Genomic DNA, 17246 nt, shown 5'->3' with positions numbered 1-17246 from the left:
CCAAATTATTTTACTTTAGAGCTTCTATATAGAGGAACACATACTAATATCTTGCAGGAGACAGCTTGAGAAATGCTCAATGAAGCTTTAAGTCAGATTGAATAAATGGGTTTATAAAGCAATATTAAAGGCTTGTCAGTATTTGGATTTCATTCATTGGTAATGGATCTAATCATGAAAATTATATTATGTTATTTGGCACAATTCCACAGCTTAACAAAAGGCCTAGAGAAAATGGGCAGCTGATTTGTCTAGGTCTAGAAATTGACAAAGTGATTATAATAAAATATGGAGGTGTAACAAAATCCTAGAGGCCTGTGAAATAAAGATAAATCAGTGAACCGTGTATTCCAGCCTGGATAAGGAGGAAAGCAAAGCCTCAATAATTTGAGAGAATAATGAGATATGGAAATATTAGAAGTATAATGCATATTGCTTAGAAGTAAGAAAATGTGGAAGAAAATTATAGTCAGAGAGACACATTTCAAGTTTCAAGATATCAGATGTGAAAAACGGATGAAAAGTGATGACATTGTTTAGGACATAACTGTGGATTCATTGCTAAAGTGGAATGAAGAGAAGGTAAAAGCATTATGAGTCCATAGTATATAAACGGTTGTCCATTTGAAGAATGAAGTTACTTAAGCATCTAGAAGATTATGAAGTAGAAAAGAGAACTGTGGTCCTGGCATAAATAATTTATGCATACTGGGTAGGCACCTGGAAATTGGTGGAATTATGACTTTTAAAAGTTAAGTCCGAGTGTGGTGGCTCACACCTGGCTAACATGGTGAAACCCCATGTCTACTAAAAACACAAAAATTAGCGAGGTGTGGTAGTGGGTGCCTATAATCCCAGCTACTGGGGAGGCTGAGGAAGGAGAATCACTTGAACCCAGGATCTGAGCTGAGATATCACCACTGCACTTTAGCCTGGGCAAAAGAGTGAGACTCTGTCTCAAAAACAAACAAACAAACAAAGTTAATATGTGGTCTTCGAAGTAGGCATGGTGGAACCAATGTGAAAATCTAATGGCTTTGAATGAGACAGTAGGAAGCAAGGATATTGCCAACCTTTCCTTAAAGTCAACAGATTTAATGCAAGTAGGAATGCCTTTACATGGAGGTTCCATGGGTAGTACAATATAGGGGAGAGTAGGTCTCGAGTTCAGACAAACACAGGTTAGATTCCTGACTCTGCTGCTTACTATGTTACAGTCTTACTTAAATATGTAATGTCTGTATGAATTCTACATTCTTTCATAGACACAATATTCCCATCTCATATCCTTGAAGGCTCTTCTAAGGAACCACAAAATTGTATAAATCTTAGCACAGTGTCTGTTCTTCACACAAGACTAGGCTTTTTACTGTGAAAATGAGAGCCATATTCTAGAAAAATATTTAAACTTGTGTGAAGGTTATGAGCCAATGATAATAGGGGCAAAATTCTGAGATATGGGTTTGATTGTCATGGAAAAGATGGAAAAAGACTCTGGATGGAGTTAATTCTTTTCAAATTTCTACTGAATATTTGTGGGAACTTTGGTCTAAAGTGTAATGATGCATTTTAAAAATACTTGACCAAGGTAGAGATTGCCAAACTTGATGATAATAATAAAAATGAACAAAATAATGGCTAATATATATTAAGATCCAGCTAACTCTATGAAATAGATTTTACCACCCTACTACACTATTTATGCATATGAGAAAAACAAGAAGTGAAATGACCTGCACAAAAGCATAGAATTTGTAAATTGCAAAGCCAGTATGCCCTCTCATATCAGATAGACATGCAAACATGTATAGATTTACATAGATATACACATATTTACATGTGTTTAAATATGTATAATGTGTTTATGTATGTATATATATGTATGTGTTTATGTGTGTATATACACACACACACACACACATATGTATACACAGAGAGAGAGAGAACATTAGAATAGACCCACCAAAAGAACTCTCTAAGTACTATTTTAAAATGTATGTACCAAACATAAAAACTTACTGCATTTGACATTTTGGCATACAGGATTAGGGAAACACAACAGCTCAGAAATATTCTATAAAGCCAGTTATTGTAATCAATAACACAAATGTTCAAAAACCAAAGATCTAAAAATTTTAAATAAATATGTTAAACAATGTAATGTGAATCTGGATTCTGTAAGACACAGGAATCTGATTTTCAGGTTACAAAACCTTCCAGTATATAACCATGGGATTCAATGGTCAGGGCAAACACATCATGAGAAAGGATGGTTTTACTTTAGAAGAATAGAGTAAGGAATCAAACATGAAGCCTTGTCATGACTAAAACAAACCAAAGTGGACGTGGGGCAAACTAAACCTCTTTTGTTCAAAGCTGTATGTCCAGTGCCTAGTCAGTTCCTGGCACCTTGTAAGTTTGTTGAATGAAGTGAATGAATGCCTGAGAAGAAACAGCAGAAGCACAAGAACTGGTTGCTGATGACAATAAGGAAAACATTACATAGAACTTGGGTGCTGAGGCACTTGTATCTACTTTAGACTGTCTATGCTTCATTTCTTTATTTGTTGAGGAAATCGTTCCAGAAGAGCTTGACCATAAATCAACAGCACTATTCTCTCTTTATTGACAGATATTCACCAAATGAAGGGGAAAAATAACTTTAGTTTAGAGCTGGAAACTCAACTGCAACCTAAAATCCATTTTGAGGGAAGGGACATTGCTCTTAAGTCTTGGTGTAACAAAGAATAAATGTAGCATAAAGCTACTCCTTGACTCACCAAAATCTGAGATATATCAATCAATGACTTGTCTAGAAATTTTGAACTGACAAGACCACTGAATTATTATTATGGGTTTCTGAAATTCCAACAAACTTAGGTCATGACCTTAAACACTCTGGAAGGAAGCATCTTTCAAGACTGAATGGCTCACAAATCTCAGACTGTCTGCTTTTCCCCAATTCCATCACATTAACTAAATAGCCAAATGCTTATGGTATTTACAGATTTTTATTCATTTTGACACAACTAAAATATCTCCATAGATATCTCCATAGTGTAGACCAAAAAACCCACAATCATCTCTCACTAACAGCAACATGGGTAAACAGACTAGAAGGCTGGTTTTTGATCAAGCACACTGTTATTAAATGGTGGGTCATGGGGCATAAAATGTGTAATCACACCAGAATAAATCTTAAATTTTACAGCCTCACTGAAATTACTTCCTACCAGTCCAATGGTCAGGACTAAATGTGTTTGTCACACAAGGATGAAGGGCAAAATTGAACTATATTTCTGAATCATCAGTCCTAAAGGCTGTTAAACTAAGTCTTACCTTATATGACCTAGAAATGCAATCTGATTCAGCAACATTTACTAAGTACCTAATATGAGTCCTCAACACAAGCCAAACTAATTATAATACATTGCAAATATAAGCATAAATAAAGTATCAAGGCGTAACTTATTTCAATTTTTAAAAACTGAAAAATTTCCTTGGTGTAAGTCACTGACATCGTCTTCTGAGTTGTAGAACTGAAAAATACCACCAAGAAGTCATTGTGTACAGTCTCCTGCCTTTGTGGACAAGATATATTATTATTACTTATTTGAGATGAAGAAACAAAAGCCTAAAAAGCATAAGTAGTTTTCTGAAGATTATGTGAATAGTAAACAACAAAATACAAGGGTAGAAATTAGGTCCTCTTATTTCTGGGTGCAAAATTTCTTCCTAGATTCCATGCTGTTTCCCACAGAATTATACATGGGAGAGTGAAATAGAGTCCAAATGACCAGAGATATAATTGTATAAGTACTCATTTATACATTTCTGCACAAGTCTGACTCTCCAAGTTCTGTTTAACTATGACCACTTGAAGATTTTCATATGTGAAAGGTCAAACAGCAAAAATCATACAGCTTAAATTATTTTTGTTTGTGAATATTACGCTTCAGTCAGTTAAGAACTAGAAAGAGAAGTAAGAACAAGGGTAAAGATTGTTCTAAAGTTAGCCGTAACTAGGTAGAGAGAAGGATATGGTTAGTTTGTTGTCCATTGTGAGTTTTGTTTTATTGAGGTTATTATGAAGTTCAGATAAATTTAACAAAATATATGCATAGCCTAGATATTCCAAACTACAAAATATTGCTGAGTGAAATTAAAGGATACCTACATAAATGAGAAGATATAACATACATTTTCCCCAAATTAATCTATATATTAAATGCAATTCTAATCAAAATCCCATGAGTCCCTTTTTAGTTCAAAAATGGCAAGCTGATTCTAAAGTTCATTTGGAAATGCAAAGGAGTCTACACAGCCAAGATAATTTTGAAAAAGAAAAAAAAATGAGAGGACTCGTACTACAAAGCAACAGTAATTAAAACAGAGAGCTGTTGGTAGAAGAATGCACTTACAGATCAAAGAAATAGAATAGAAAGTCTAGATACAGACCCAAAATATATGGTCGATTTATTTTTTATAAAACTGTTTAGCTATTTTAATTGAGAAAGTATAGGTTCTTCAACAAATGATGCTGGAATATGTGGATATTCATATTGGAAAAAATGAACCTCACACATTCATGAAGATTAATGAATCACAGACTATACTTTTAAAACTTTTGCAAGCCATTAATAAGACAGCAGGCAATTCACAAATGCACAAATGGCCAGTGAGCATTTGTACACAACATCATGAGTCATCAGATAAATGCAAATTAAAACAAAAATGAAATACCCCTACTAGCCATTTAAATGGCTAAAATTAATATCAAAGTAAAGAGAAAAACCTTAAAGCTCCTAGAGAAAAGTTATCTGATAAATTAGATTTCCCTTCATCTTCACCATAAGACCAAGATTTCTAACTTGTTCCTCATTGTATATCTAGCACTTAGCAGAGGGTATGAAATGCAACAATAGACTCAATAGATAAGAAGGGGATGAATGCATGCATGCATAAATGAATATGTTATTAGAGTTATCTATCATTGTAGCAATATGCAATATCACAGGAATCAATATCATCTTGTTAAATCATGTTTTCTCACACATATTTTGGTTATAAACATATATTTTTAAATTTTCAGTTTTGAGATTGGTTTGTTCCCAAGTTCCATAATAAAACTGATACTAAATTTGTCTGACCTGTGGATGCTTTCCAAATCATTTCCATTACCTGATTGAAACAAACAGAAATTTTCTCTCTGATTAATAATAGAAATGTCATTGTTGAGTTTTTTGATATTTATTCCATGTGTTTAAAAGAGTATGGAGAGTCTGGGAAAAGATAAAGAGGTCATGACCATGTTTACATCCAACCTCTTTTTTTCAAAACTGCATAACCTAATCCATGTGAAGTAGGCTCCATGTACCAGGTTTGGACCTCTGAATTTAGAATGAATTAATCTGTTCCCCAGGGATTTGTAAAAGTTGCTGAGAGATTCATAAGCCCTGAGGGCAATTTGATGACAATAAATTGGAAAGAAGAGAAAGTCAGTTTCTGTACTGATAATAAAGAATGAAAAAGATTGGGAGAAAGCCACAATGAGAAGAGATGATGGGATCTTCTGGTGGTTCTAGTCTTTTCATGAGGCTGAGCAAGATTTTTGCCCTTGCATTCTATTAGATTACTTTGTACTCCTATAATATGCACCCCCTTCCCCAACTTTTTACTTTAGCTAATTCTAGAATGTTTCTTTGGCTAGCTCCTCCCTTGACTCCTGGACACACACACACACACACACACACACACACACTCCTCATAATGCACTGCAGGATAATCCCTAAGAATGTCTAAGTACCTTTTAGCATGATCCTCCCAGAAATCTGGAGAACTAATCTTATTCTAGTTTCATAGTAATAAATGTATGAATGCACTTCTCTGAAGTTGTTATTGCATGATAGAATTGAGAGTGATGGATGAGGAGCCTGTTCCAGCCTCAATAGTCTGTATGATCCATTGGCATTCAGTCTATATGGTATTACCTTAAGCTTGACTAGCTGCATGAGGCCCTGAAATGGTGGTCTCTGGTGTGTTTCTAGATCAGGCTGCATCCTGGGCTGCTCCAATTACACATATAAGGATGGGCTTGCAGGAAATTAGTTCAGAGTCTGGTTGGCCCTCACTCATATATCATCATCCACAAACTATTCTAGACATTGGGTCTACGATCATATTTCTTCCCTGTTTTCCACTTTTTTTGGATCCTTATTGCAAATTATTTCTGTATCATTTCGATGAAAAAAAATCTTGGCTTAACTTTTTCATCTCTGGGGTATTTCCTGGAAACCTAGGCCCAATTTTCACATTTGTCACCACACTAAACACACTTACACATAAAGAGATCTTTGCCCTTCCAACTCTCAAAGTAGGCAGTTCATGAGGCACCCGCTGAATCTCACCATGAATTTATTATATGTTTGGGATCTGGATTTAACAGGTAAGTCTCACCAATGCCTTCTTTGATCCCCAAAAGCAGAATTAAACACTTCATTGTTCCCTCTTCTATGCCATCCTATATGTGCTTCTCTTTTTCTAATTATGTGTTGATTTTACTTATTTGTCTTTTCTTCTCAACTGTGAGATTCTTAGGAGCAAGTGATCTGATCTCATTAATATTTGTATCTGTGTGCCCTATCCTAGTCCCAGCCATGTACATTGACATTCAACAAATGTTTGTTTCATGAATAATTGAATGAATGGATGGATGAATGAATGCTTGACCTTCCGCACAAATTCAAAGACTAAAATCATGAGACCTTTACATGTCTAATTTCCGTAAGAAGAGTCTCTAAATACTGTTTTTACTGCTAAAATCAAATCATTGTCATAGGCAAGGATGAAGCAATACTGCTTTTAACAAAGGGATAGACAATGTAAACCTTTCTCTAGTGTAAACTTGTGAGAAACCCTTTAGTGAATTATGAATATATAAATGTATATGTGCACATTTGCTGTGGAAGGGATATTGAATTCTCATTACGGACTTCTTGGGAAGCCTGACAAAGAGAGTAATTTTTCCTCTGACACTGAGGTAAGGTGTGTATGTGAGAGGGGGATGAGTGAAAGAGGATGGAAAGGGAAGGAAGGAAAGAGGGAGAGAAAGAGACATTATGTATATGTATTTTTTCCCTGTGCATGCAATCCTGTTAAATCAATAGTTACTAAAATCAGAGTTTGTTGTTACATCATAGTAAAAAACCACCATTTTGTCTATCTGCTACAAACTAATAGGAAAAAAATCTGCAATTTATTATTCTAAGAGGCGAAAGTTATCTTCAAAACATCTGTCTTACTAATCATTAGAGGTAATTAAATTCTCATAATGATGCTCCACTACTTGTATTGTTTTGGCTAAAGATGAATCATAAAATAAATACAGTTGACAATGTAGGTCAATAGGGTTGGCTGTTCAGTTTAACAAGCACCAAATTAATGAATCCAAGGGCATGGATGTCGCCCCCTTGCAAGCCTAGTAGCATTGTTTTTTGTATGACTAAAGCTGCTTTTCCCTGTGCTGTAGTCAGACTGTATCTGCATATGTTGAAATCATTTATTTCCTTTTAGCACCAATCTCTTACGTCCTTCTTATCTCCTTTCTGCCCTTCTTTTTTCTGTCTCTCCATTTTCTGTCACCTACATCTGTCATAAACTAGGCACATTTTTAGGCTAAAGGCTTACAACAAGAAATAAGACAATGTTTTTTTTTTTTTTCAATATCCTGAGTCTAGCTAAGGAGAAATGCAATAAACACTTGTTAACAATGTAATTTGATAGATGCTTTTAAAGTGGTGTGTACAGAGAAGGAAATGGCAAATTAAATACAAAGGGGACTAAGACGGCATCACAAAGGGAATTTCCCTTGAAATTTGTCTTGATAAGAGGAACTTGAAGGAGTAAACGCTCCTCTAAATATTTTATAACTATATTCTTTTATATGTTATAGGGCCTCTAATAGGTGTGTATATATATATACCTATTATATATAAAAATATATATACCTATATATAATATGTGTGTGTGTGTATATATATATATATATATATATATATATATATATATACACACACACCATTTGGCATATATATATGCCAAATGATTAAATGAATTAATGTTCTGCTTAGAGAATATAATAAAATGTATTCCAAGGACATGGAACAGCTTGTCTAAAGGCAAAGTAGCAAAAGAGAATTGGCAAGTACATAATGGGCCAAAAATGACAAGAAAAAAATGAAAATATTTGATGCTTCATTTTAGGATTATAAAAGGAATTTTAGGAAAGGATTATACATGATTTTCGATGGTATTTTTAAAAAGTGAAAGCTATGATTTATACTATTTGTATGATCAAAATATTTCACTCTCTTTTTTTAATCTTAGCTGTATGCCAATGTTGTATTCTACTTTTTTCCTTTAGTTTTATAGCAAAAATGTTTTCTAGGTTGCTATAAAGTCTTCATATGATTACTTTTCATATGGATGCCTAATATTACTTTGAGTTTACTGATCACTTAGCCATTGTTCTTATTTTATCAATATTAGAATTAAGTCCTATAACAAATCCTGTATCAGTATCTTTCAATTTCTGGGTCAGCTGAGAAGAAGCAGCAGGATGTCTATAATTTAGTGTGGCTGCATTTATACAGGGCCAAGGAAGCCAGGTCTGGTTTGCACTTTCCCAATTTCTCTGAGGGTCACTTCATGCTATGAGAAGTTCTGCAAAAGAAGATTTAAGCACCTTCAATGAACTCCCCAACCCAAATCACATTTTGACCAAGATTTCTCCAACTGTGGGCAATACTGTCTACCATAGTAAGCCTTAAAGTTAGTGACCTAAATAATTGAGTGGCCCACTCCAAGGGAGAGCTAGCGGACATGTTCCCTCCCTCAATGCTTAAGAAAGTTGCTGAAGGGAAGGGCTCTGACAGATGCACTGGAGAGCCCTGCCCAGGGCAGCCCTACACTGTGTACTTTCCTCAGCTCAGCATTCTGAGGAGTTTCATAAGAACAGCAGGGGTAGCAAGTGTGATGGGAAGCCCCAGAGAGACTTAGAGTCGTAGAGAGAAGATGGTGATCTTGGAGCAAGAAAAGGGCAATGGTGAATAAAACTCTGGTGAGCACATGAGAGGTTCTAGAAAACTCCTGTTCAATTAGGAAGTACTGGAGGCTGATTGGCAGAGATTCAGCCAAATCAGATGCAGAGCAAAAGCCAAGAAAATACAGGAAACCCAGAGCACTGACAGGGTAGGAGCATAGGGCAGGGTTTGGCAGGAAGAAGAGAGGGTTAACATGAAGGCTTAGCGGAATTGTAAGGGTTCTAGTACAAATTGGTTTCTGTAGTCACTAAAGGTTTCAAAAAAAGGTTTGTTTTTTTCTCTTAGTGATGTAATGTAAAAAGAATAAAAAATTATTACAAATAAAGTTTGATACAATCGAAGTCTCAGAACATCTGGGTTGGGATTCATCTCTACTAATGTTTTGATTGTTGACCAAAGTTTGAGCTGGGCAATGAAGGCTGTAGGTAGATGAGAGAATTAGGTGCTATTCTCCATTTGGAAGTAATCCTACTGCTTCCCAATAATTTACTTGGCATTTCTTTGCCATCTCTTTTTGTTTGTTTTTGGGATGGAGGTTGCTTCCTCCAGACATCTTTCTTCTGATATACACCCATGGACATTTCTATCATATATTCCCATCATACCCCATATGTATAATAGCACTTATCACACTGTATTAGATTTGCCTGTTTGTCTTGTACAATCCTTTTGGGGCTGTGTTAGTTTCCCAGAGCTGTCATAACAAAGTATCACTAACTGGCTGGCTTAAAACAACGGAAATGTATTCCTTCAATTCTGAAGACTAGAAGTCTGAAATCAAGATGTCAGCAAGGCTATACCCCACTCTGAAAACTATAGGGGAGAAGCTTTCATTGCCTCTCCAATTATAGCTCCTAATGTTGGTTTACAGATGCATCACCTCAGTCTCAGCCTCTGTTGTCACCTGGCTATCTTCTCCCTGTATATCTTTCTCTTATGAAGATGCCAATCATAATTGCATTAAGGACCCACCCTACTCCAGTATAAGCCCATCCTACTCCAGTATAAGGGCCCACCCTACTCCAGTATAATCTTAAATAACTTTATGTCTGCAATGATTGTATTTCCAAATAAGTTCACGTTCTGAGATACCAGGACTTCAGTATCTTTGCAGAGAGGCGGAGCTTGCAGTGAGCTGAGATCGCGCCACTGCACTCCAGCCTGGGTGACAGAGCAAGACTCCGTCTCAATAAATAAATAAATAAATAAATAAATAATAAATATCCTTGCAGAGGAGGGGTCCACAATTCAATCCATAACAGCCAGCAAGGATTATGTCTACTTCGTCACTTTTGTATCTTTAGTAATTATCTCATTGCTGAGCTCACAGAACATGTTCAATAAAATTTTGATGAATAAGTGAATGTGTGAATACAGAAATCAGGTTGTACTAAGAATTCCCTATTCTGTTCCAGTATAAAAGAAATTTACGTAGGAGGGTAGCAGATTAAGCTACAGGAACTTCAAGGCCCTTCCAACTTCACAGTTCTATGATTCCTTTGTCTCAACACTGATTTGGTTCCAGCTATTTAGAAAAGACCTGTGAACAGCAACTGCTTACTGATTACATCTCTTTAAACCCCAAATAGACAAAATTAAGTGTCATAAAGAATATTTAAGTGCGTAGAATTGTATACCTATTGTTTGGAATTTTAGAGGATTTCAAAGGTCTTCATCCTTATACTTAATTTTAGGCTATTTGCTTTTGAGCTACTCCGGGAGAGGAGCAAAGAGTCGGTTTGAGTTGCATGACTGACATCTTCTGGCTACAGTGGATAGTACAGAAAGACTGAAACTCCGCAAAGGGTAATAAATGGAATCACTCTGGTTTTAACATTGAAAAGGAAAAGAAAGGTAACCTCATATGTGGAAGTAACAGAAAGCTATTCATAGATAGACCAATTCATTTTTTTAGAAAGATTGACTATATAGCCTAAGAAATATGTGGAGTTCACCAGAATTGATTTTTGCCTTAAATAAGAAAGTGAAGGAGATGAAAACATAAATGCAGAGAGCGTTCAGGAACAGAGCATGAAGAAACAGATTGATCAGAAATGTTCTTGATGAAAGACTAATGCTTTGGCTTTCTTATAAAGAATATGCGTATGTGGGAAAGCTATGAAAGAGGTTCTTGAATACTTTAGCAACTTGACTATTGTTTTGCTCTGACCCAGACAAAGGTCTGGTAGGACTTTCCATCTGTACTTCTGCCATTTGTGATTGGCAATCCTTGCTCAGTTCCAGGGACGCTATCAGAATAATTATTCATTCCTTCATGAAAAATGTGCTGTGCGTGTCCTTCCTAAACTTCAAACGTGTTCTCTAGTGTATTGTTCTCCATCTCTCCAACCTGCTTCTTTTCTTTTCCTTCCTTCCTTCCTCCCTCTTTCTTTTCTTTTCTCTTTTCTCTCCTTTCTTTTATTTTCTTTTCTTTCTTTCTTGACACAGTCTTGTTCTGTCACCCAACTTGGAGTGCAGTGGCACGATCTCGGCTCACTGCAACCTCCACCTCCTAGGTTCAAGCGATTCTCCTGCCTCAGCCTCCTGAGTAGCTGGGACTACAGGCCAAGCCACCATGCTTGGCTAATTTTTTGTATTTTTAGTAGAGATGGGGTTTCACCCTGTTAGCCAGGATGGTCTCGATCTCCTGACCTCATGATCCGCCCACCTCGGCCTCCCAAAGTGCTGGGATTACAGGAGTGACCCACCGCGCCCGGCCTCTCCAACCTGTTTCGTTTATCTTTTCTTGATGATGTAGTGCACCTACTACTTACCTGCTGGCCACATTGTTCCTGATTACTCTCAATCCTGAAAAGGGGACATGTGGCTGTGTTAAATAATTTGGTTTTTTTCCTAACAGTAATTGGGTACCGTTGAAAGATATCAAACAGTGAGGTAACAAGATCAACTTTGCATTTTACAAAGCTCAATCTGGCTGCAGTATGGACAGAGACCTGGCTTGGTCCCCTATGCAATTGCCAGGAGGGAGACACCTTCACTAAATTACCTCCATGTTTGCTGTACTCGGTAGAAACAGAATTGCTGTTTAACTGTTAACACTACAGCATAAGAGAACGAAGCAATCTGTTTTCACATATTCCTGCAAGGAAAAGGTTATTTGGTGTTATTTGTACAAACAATATTGAATATTAGATATGGAGGAAATGAAAAAGAATAGGTCATCCACATGCCCATAGCCTCGGAGTAAAATGAAATATTGACAATGTAATGCAATAGCCAGGCAAAGTCACACCGCACAATACATACAAATGAAAAAAGTATTTGTGTTTGTTGATAGTTTCCTGATAATTAATTTCTGCATATGTAATGCAAATAATTTTAGAAATTGTTGGAAAGGAAACATGGATATCCAAAGACACTTGAACTTGATAATTTTGTGCCTCATTCTCTTAATCTCTGAAGTTGGTTTCATGTTGCAGGTGACATTACCACGTATATGAATCTTTAAATAGAAACAGTGGGACTTCTTTCATAGCTCTTGAACTGTGATTGAGTTTGGTTATCCATAGTTACCTTAGCAGAAACATGAGCTTCTTAAAAGGCAGGCCCCATGGCATATAACTCTTCCTTTCACTGTTTCTAGCATAATTCTTTGCACATGTAAATGAAAAACATTAGTGCTGAATGAATAAATGGTGAATTAACAAATGGATGAAGGATGTTGTTAAATGATTGAAGCCGCAATTTTATTTTCCTGGTGTACTTTTTAAAAATGTATACTGGGATATTCATACAGGTATTCAACAAACATAGCACAGGTCTTTTTAGTCATCTGTTCATAACAAGTGTCAGTACTTGTCTTTATAATATCTTTCATAGAAGGTTATAGGAGGTAAAAATATATAACCAACTTTGAACAAAAGTATAATTCACACGGAATTCTTTAGTGCAAAAGAGATGTGTAGAAATTGAGTTTGCTGGGTATTTGCTAACCAGTATGTAATTCCTAACTGGCATTACTGAAAATTTTTTGAAAATTTGATTTTATTTGTCAGAAATCCCACTAAGTTTAAATTTAGTAGGGAGGAACCCTCAGTGTTTAACTGGAAGACCAATAAAAACCAAGAGGATTGCAGACCTGTTTTCTTATACATAGTTACAACACCTAAGAAAGTATTTTAAAGTTAATAAAGAAACATTAAATTTCTTGTTGAAAATATCAGTATGGAAAAATTTATATTTTATAATTACTATAATAAAATAAAACTTCTGTTTATTCTCCAGTTTGAAAAAAAGAAAAGCACCCTGGAATTTGGATCATTAAGGTAACCTATATTGTTGTGTTGTTGCCGAGGTTTTTTGTTTGTTTTTTTTTACTTTTCCTGCCTTGCAATTTGAAATTTTTCATTTTTTATTGCAGTTATACTGATTCTTCAACTAAAACTTTCTTGGGACTTGTAATATGAAGTATCGTAAACAAGGTCATGCACCACTAATAAAAGAAATATTATTCGCTTATTACTCAGAATGCCTTGGGCTGTCATTCTGCATGCAATCCACTTAATAAGTAACCCAACAGCAGAAAAGTTCAGGAGAAGGTGCAGGCCTGTCCAGCCAGCAGAGGAAGAGCCAGCTGCCTCCACAACTACACTCCAAATGGACATATTTCATATTCTCCCCATACAGACTGCATGGCTTGGGTCTACCTGGAAACACCTTAGAATAGAGATCTCCCCTCCATTCCTGGGTTCCCTGGAAACATGAAGCTACACTCACCACCAACCATCTGCTCCCATGTTAAATATAAAATGGAGAAGAAATTGTCTATTTTGAAGGGAAGAGAGAGCTGTCATCTTTTACAAGTGCCAGAGGTAGTTTTGCTTAGTGCTTCCAAGTCATTTGTAGGCTGAGCACTGAAATGAAGAGGATATGGGCAGGAGCTGCCTAAGAAGAGGAGATGAAAGGAAGCAGAAGTCCACTAGTGAGGTCTCTATAATGCCTCGGTATCTCCTGCCGCAATCCACAGGCTGCCCTGGGCCCTGAGTCATCTCTAAAGTTAAAATTAGTCATTGTATGCTGGCACCGATATTACATGTGTTGCATACATAGTCTCTAAATCATACATTAACCCTAAGAAATAGGTGTCACCATTCCCTTCTAACAGATAAAACGGAGGCTCCATAAAAATAGGTTAGTCACCAAACAATATTTTGGTTTGATCCTAAAGTCTATGATTTTCTCTTTACAAAGAGGGATCTGTGGAGCTCTGGGATGTTTCCTTTCTCCCACTAGACTGTCTGCTCACTCAGGATGGGTACCTAGTTTTTTTGCTTATGGTTCCATTCCAGGCCTTGGAAAACTGCCGAGGTATTCATAATGTATACATATTATGTATATATTATATAATAGACACATATTATGTATATATTATATGAGACATATAATATACATATTATATGTATATTTACCATTTGAAAGATGATAACAAGATAGCAAGCATACCTTAGAAGAAAAAAAAATCTCTAGATAGATTTGAAAATAAATAAATAAATAAATAAATAAATAAATGGTCTAGGAATTTGTGCTGGGTTCGGCCTGAAATGATTGTATCATTGCGGCTCCCTGGCCATTTGGTTTCATGTTGATTTTGGCCAGTGATAGGTACTGGTAGATCAATAGGCTTGGAAGAGAGAGCGATCAGGGTAATTATTCCACGAGCTTTCCTCCTTGGAGTCATCTTGGCTATATCCCTCCACCTTAGGTCACAGCTCCCATCAGGGAATCCACTACAAAGTTCTAAATTTCAGCAACTGCTTCTTGCTTCTTCAGCCTGGGGGTGGCAATAGCTCCTTAATGTTGCCATTAGTTGTTGTTGTTGTTGTTGTTCTTTTTAATGTTTTAACTCTGCTCACATCTTTAGAGGTAGTTCTTTTATCAAACTTTCTTTCAATTTTTTATATGAGTGTGGCATCTATTTTATGCTGGAAATATGAATTATTCAGTAGATGTTTATTTATCTACTTAAATATTGATCAAACCCCAATTATATGTGCATTGTATGTGTTTTTATGGGAGAATGGCTCTCAGAACAATACAAATGTTGAAAACTGATATATCTTTTCTATTTAGATAAAATTGTTTCCTCTTCTCCAACATTTCACCATCCAAGTGAACTAATATTGGTAGTTTTAAATTTTGTTCTCTCTCTCCCTCTTTATTTCTTTCTTTCTCCTTCTTTCCTTCCTTTTTCCTTTCTTTCCTTTCTTTTCCTTTCTTTCTTTTTTTCTTCCTTTTGCATTCTGCCCAGCTATGGATAGTTTTCCTACATGCTATGTAATGCTGGAGGGAAGACAAGTCCCATCTCTGGCAGCCAGATGTGGAGGTTACCAATGAGGAGCCTGGCGAGGAGGTTTCACCATAAGAGAAGGGCCTGCATGGCCGACTTTGTGGGTTGCTGGAGTTGGTAGACTCAAGGAGGTCTATTCAAGGTAAACATTGATTGCTACTGCCAGGCTCACTACATACTGCAGCTTCCCTCAGGTGGGCATCAGCTTTAGGTTTTCACTAACAGGCTGAGTGAGGGTTCTCAGAGGTCCTATGCCTGGGAGGATGCCTGATAGAATCTTGCACTGGCTCTTATTGTTGGCTTTCATTGTCATTGTGATGAGCCCTGCTGAACAGGGATGTTCAGTACCCAAGGGACGCTTACCTGCAATCACTCATTCCCTGCCTGCACACCCACATGCAACCTCAGAAACCCATAGTGACTTATACACAAAAGGATTAAAGGCAGGACCCAGGAGGTGGGGTGACCAGGAGTGCAGGGAGTTCCAGCCCACCTGCAAGAGAAGAAGCATCTCTATGCAAGCTTCCGTTTAGAAGCCTAAGTAGCTGCTCCTTACTCAGTCCTCTATATTAGAGTCTTTTTATGTCAAAATTTCTGGTTTGCCTGTCTTAAAGTTTCAGGTTTTTGTGTTCTATTTTCTAGTGCAACTTGTGTAAGAATGTCATCTTCTGTAATGCAAGCCTCCTTGTATTCATATTTCACATTCCTTGAGGACATTGCCATATATTTTTTCTAAAGTATGGTCTGATCTTGTTACACAGTCCTCAGAAATATTCCAATATTTTTTAACAAATGCAACCAGAGTCTTTTTAGTTTGGCATTCATGGTGCTTTATAATATTTTTCCTATATCTCTGTTTTTAGTAGTTTCTTCTCTGTTACCTGTGTTTCAGGGAAAGAAAAAAAATCCTGAACATTTCTTGAAATTTTTCCTCCTTTATTATTTCTCCTGTTCAATTCTCCACCTCAGTAGCAAAGGTACTTCTGCATCAACCATCCCTACACTTTTTCTCTATTCCCCAATAAAAATACTGAATGCGTTCTTTCCCTCCTTTGAACATGCAATTAACTTTGTTGTATCCCTCTCATAGTACTAGCCGACTTTTGTCTTGTAGTATGTTTATTGTAAATTTTTAAATTCCCATCCACTAGTTTGTAAGTTTCCTTGAAAGTTATTTTACACAAGAGAAGCCATGGAGATAAAGTCACTAGTATGTGGGTTTGGGAGGGCAAAGTGATCCAAGTTAGCACCTTGAGTTACAATATTTGAGAATTTTGTGAGGAGTAGGAGTCCAGGATTATTAGGCATCAAATAAATGTCTTCCTCTTCCTTCTGCTGGCTTCTCCAGCTCTAGGCAAACTTGGAATTCTCCTAGTGTACCCATTAGTTTCATTAAATCAATCTTTTGGATTTTGTCTAAATATTTCTTGCTAGGAAAAGAATTTCTAATGCAGCCTTAACTTGCCAAGGCAGACACATACCACTAGCCAACATACTTTATGACTTTTACCATTTATGTTCATTTTTTTCCCTTTTTCACTGAAATATGTAGCAGGCTGAAAGGATATTAAGTTTTGAAGTAGTTTGCCTCAATAATATGACATAAGGGCATTTTTTCTCTATATGCTTATGTATTTTCAGCTTCTTTTTTATTTACTTTTACATAAGCCTTTATATATGTCTAACCATAAATAGGAAGTTAAAAAAATATCCTGAGACATTTTGGCTGAGCTGCCTTTTATTTTCCTTTCTACAACTTTGCTTGCATGCCAAGTGCATACCTCTTAAGATCAAGGTAGCAAATAAAAAGAAAAAGTGGACTTCAGCCAAAGCACTTA

The 17246-nt window shown here is 36.3% G+C and overlaps 1 long non-coding RNA gene across 1 annotated transcript in view; it reads left to right on the top strand.

Annotated features, from left to right (window-relative positions):
- LOC129398640 (uncharacterized) overlaps nucleotides 1–17246 on the top strand; it is a 78185-nt gene that overhangs the window by 19147 nt on the left and 41792 nt on the right. Inside the window, exons 2-4 of the long non-coding RNA XR_010113007.1 lie at nucleotides 10796–10907; nucleotides 11993–11996; nucleotides 13347–13387. This is a non-coding gene — a long non-coding RNA (uncharacterized LOC129398640). The remainder of the gene's footprint in view (nucleotides 1–10795; nucleotides 10908–11992; nucleotides 11997–13346; nucleotides 13388–17246) is intronic.

The sequence above is a fragment of the Pan paniscus genome, chromosome 7 (genome assembly GCF_029289425.2).
Source record: "Pan paniscus chromosome 7, NHGRI_mPanPan1-v2.0_pri, whole genome shotgun sequence".
Taxonomy (NCBI): Eukaryota; Metazoa; Chordata; class Mammalia; order Primates; family Hominidae; genus Pan; species Pan paniscus.
The sequence above is the reverse complement of the archived record's forward strand: the minus strand, read 5'-3'. Positions and strand labels throughout refer to the sequence as shown.